The 4,431-nt window shown below is 40.2% G+C and overlaps 1 pseudogene; it reads right to left on the bottom strand.

Annotated features, from left to right (window-relative positions):
* Nucleotides 1–955: 955 nt before the first annotated feature.
* LOC128459082 (high-affinity choline transporter 1-like) lies at nucleotides 956–4,206 on the bottom strand (annotated as a pseudogene).
* Between the last annotated feature and the right edge of the window lie 225 nt (nucleotides 4,207–4,431).

Genomic DNA, 4,431 nt, shown 5'->3' with positions numbered 1-4,431 from the left:
GATTCAAACAACAGATATTCAGGGAATCTCACACTCTGAGCTAATCATTGGCTCTGAGGCCTCAATCTGAGGAAATGTGTTATCCAGTGTCTCTTTCTCATTGTCTTCTTTGGCCCCATGTACCAGCGTCAGCTCTCGTGCTCATATTTTGGTTTTAAATGATTTGAAAGTTAATGTCAGTTATGCTCTTCACAGCCTTTCTTTGCATGCAACATGCTACTTTCCAAATTAGAATTTGGCACCAACACACACACACACACACGCGCACACACACACACACACACACACACACACACACACACACACACACACACACACACACACACACACACACTTCACTTCAATAAAGTTTTTCACTTTATTATCTTCATAATCAATGTTTTTCTTTCACAAGTGTTGTTTACATTAATGTTGCCTAAGTGAATTTTGCCAACCTCTACAATGTCAAGAACTCTATATCCTTCAACTAAACTAACTATCTATATGGTCATTTTGGTTATAGTTATTTATTTAATTGTTAATCAGAGTTCCAAATTCATAGTGAGTACTTTCATGAGACTTTAACAATACATATTTTACGTTCTTTAAAGGGTGGTGTCCCGGGTAACTTTAATCAATTAAAGTTATAATTAAATTTTAATGTTTTTAATATTAATATTAAATATTATTACTTATAACCACATTTATTGAATGCCGAAAGGTACACCATTTAATTGTGTCACGGTTAATGTATAAATTGCACAACAGGGGTCTTTTTATGTTTGGACGGTAAAATAGTTATTTTCTTACAGTTGACTCAGCTGCACTAAGGATTGTGACTCAGCACTTTGTTTTATATGGTTATTGATCAACCTTGGTTTCAAAACCACTGTTTAGTAAACAAATCAACAAAAGGTCACTTTGCTCTGTACCTGCTCACTAAGTTATGCACAGATGCTGCTCCTTGGTTTCCTGTGATTTAACCAGTGATTTAACATGTTTTGTTCTTTCCGTAACATTAAATACAACAGATAAGTGGATGTTAGATTTCACAGTTTACATTAGTATGTAGAAGTTGTCAGTACCTGTAGATGCAGCAGCTGCCCCAAGCAGTATTGGAGGTGTTCCAAATACAAGCATGAGGAAAGCAGCGACTAAGCACAAGAGCTTAGCTGTGGCTAATGAAGAAGCTGCCAACGTCCTCTGGTGTAAACACTGATATCCCAGACTTCCCAGTGCCTTGAAAATTAAACAGAATTAAAATATGAGTCATGTGTCTTTATCTTGAGGATTTCTCTCAACACTAGTGAAGTACATTTGACATAAGCCACAGTTTTGCTCCATCTTACAAACATCAAGAATTCATCCATTATGATCCCGGTCTTCTCCAGTCCTGGTGCACCAATCCAGGGAGCGTGTAAGGTGTTGTTCATCAGTGTCTCGCTGATGTCCAAGCATTTAGGGTTCATCAAGACGAAGGGAACACACAGCCACTGCAGAGACAAATACAAATGTAAGTAATGGACAAGGACTCCAGCACTTTATAAAACCTTAAAGAACAGCAACTCACCAAGCTAATGAATATAAGAACAAGCTGAATAATATCAGTGTAGGCCACAGAGTAGAGACCTCCCAGCAGAGTGTAGATGATGACAGCTGCAGCAGAGATCCAGATACACAAAGTGTAGGGCAAATTCAGGACCACACTCATGGTGCCTCCTGTTAAACACCTTGTATCAGTGAGGTTTTATTTATATACAGACTGTGAAAGTATCACTCATATTCCTTCACATACATTTATTTTAAATTGACATTTAAAAACACACATACACTCCTGATCAAAATCTTAAGACCAGTTAAAAAATTGCATGAATTTGCATTTTGCACTGTTGAATCTTAGGAAGGTTCTAAGTAGAGTTTCAAAATGCAAAAAGAAGAAATGGGAACAAGAGCCCAAAAGTTGTGAGCAGGCAATTTATTGAAAACAACAATTTAACTGAAGTAGGCTGTTCATCAGCTGATCAAAAGTTTAAGACCACAGCTAAAAGAAAAAATAACCCTCCTAAAACAGAAATTAAAGTGTCAAAAACTGACTCAGTAATGAGTAGCTCCACCATTATTGTTGATCACTTCAAAAATTTGTTTTGGCATGCTTGATGCAAGTATTTCCAAAAGGCTAGTGCGAATGTTGCGCCAAGTGGTGAAGATGGCTTTACGAAGGGCATCCACTGTCTGGAACTGAAGTCCATTTTTGTAAACTTCCCTTGCCATCCATCCCCAAATGTTCTCAATTGGATTAAGATCAGGGGAACACGTAGGATGGTCCAAAAGAGTGATGTTATTCTCCTGGAAAAAAGTCTTGGTCAGACGAGCATTGTGAATTGGAGCGTTGTCCTGCTGAAAAACCCAGTCGTTACCACACAGACGAGGGCCCTCAGTCATGAGGGATGCCCGCTGCAACATCTCCACATAGCCAGCTGCTGTTTGACGCCCCTGCACAACCTGGAGCTCCATTGTTCCATTGAAGGAAAAAGCACCCCAGATCATGATGGCGCCCCCTCCACTGTGCCGCGTAGAAAACATCTCAGGTGGCATCTCCTTGTCATGCCAGTAACGTTGGAAGCCATCAGGACCATCAAGGTTACATTTTTTCTCGTCAGAGAATAAAACTTTCTTCCACCTTTGAATGTCCCATGTTTGATGCTCCCTTGCAAAGTTTAAACGGGCAATTTTGTGGCGTTGAAGGAGACGTGGCCTTTGAAGAAGTTTCTTGTTTTTGAAGCCCTTCCTTCGCAGATGCCGTCTGATGGTAATTGGGCTGCAGTCAGCACCAGTAATGGCCTTAATTTGGGACGAGGATCGTCCCGTGTCTTGACGGACAGCCATTCGGATCCTCCGGCTCAGCGTCGGTGAGATTTTTTGGGTCTACCACTTGATTTTTTTGTTCCATAACCCTGAGGATCTTTTAAGAAATGCAAAATGACTCTCTTACTGCGTCCAACCTCAGCAGCGATGGCACATTGTGAGAGGCCTTGTTTATGCAGTTCAACAATCCTACCACGTTCAAAGACGGTGAGCTTTTTTGCCTTTGCCATCAAGAGATCTTCACAGTGTGATTTCTTGACAGGAAATGACATGGAATCCAAATTTTTGCACAGATTTTGGCTTTTAAAGGCTGTGGTCTTAAACTTTTGATCAGGTGATGAACAGTCTATTTGAGTTAAATTGTTGTTTTCAATAAATTGCCTGCTCACAACTTTTGGTCTCTTGTTCCCATTTCTTCTTTTTGCATTTTGAAGCTCTACTTAGAACCTTCCTAATATCCAACAGTGCAAAATGCAAATTCATGCAATTTTTTAACTGGTCTTAAGATTTTGATCAGGAGTGTATATGAAGAGAGGTTAAAGTGATTCTGTATATTATTACTTACTTAAACCAATCAGTGTTGATCCTAGACATAGTATATCAATAGAAATTGAGGCCAGGCTCAGTCCAGCTGTCACAACTTGTCCATAGTTGATGTGGAAAGGGTCCATCATGGTGACACACTAATGAGGGGAAAAACAGAAACTAATGATAAAATCAAGAAATCACAATAATAATGATTCAACTCAAGGTGAACTGATGAAGTTAAATTGCTAACTTCAACTTACATAGAATAAAAGATAAGCTGTATGCAGTTAACATCGTGGCTGCCCAGGTTAGTCCCATTGACGGAGTGTACACCATCTCAGCTGTGCCCACAATGAAGCCTCCTCCAACCCATGTAGCTGCAGGATGGATCAACACACAGCAGACATTTGGACAAAGACTAAAGGTGAGATCATAATTCAGTATTATTGATCAATAGGACCAGTAGGACTTCACCCAACCAAGACTGTTGTTAGTCAAATCTGATTTGGCTGTTTATTATTCATATTAAACAACAATTCATGATGTTTTCTTTTAAAAGTAATGTTTTATAATTTGCCAGATCTTTCTGCCTCCATCCCGCGACAGTCAGTTTCCACCCAGTTGTCTTCAGCTGAGCTGTCCTCACCTGTCATGGTGAAGATCCCCACCACCCAGTTGATGCTCCGGTTTCCCAGTAACGTCATCTCCATCTCATTGGCTCCACTTTTCTTCTGTTCCCTCTTGGACTTGAACGAAGCCCAGATGCCGGTCCCAAGGACCAGCAGGTAGAAAAGCACCATCAATATCACTCCTGGGATGTTCACTGCCATGATGAAGAATGTGGACTGTCCTTCACACCAGCTTATATCTTGACTAACGAGTGTAACTGGAAAAGCAGCAGATCTCTAAAGGTGAGCTCACAAGAGAGACAGACACGTGCACAGATAGACCCCTAGTGGTGCTTCATTCAACAATATTTAAGAATAAAAATTACTCTCTCTGTCATCAATTCCCCCCAAATGTGTTTTGATATCTGACGGGCATTTATTAGCCTGGATG

This window comes from Pleuronectes platessa, chromosome 16 (assembly GCF_947347685.1).
Source record: "Pleuronectes platessa chromosome 16, fPlePla1.1, whole genome shotgun sequence".
NCBI lineage: Eukaryota > Metazoa > Chordata > Actinopteri > Pleuronectiformes > Pleuronectidae > Pleuronectes > Pleuronectes platessa.
This window is presented reverse-complemented; position numbering and strand designations above follow the sequence as displayed.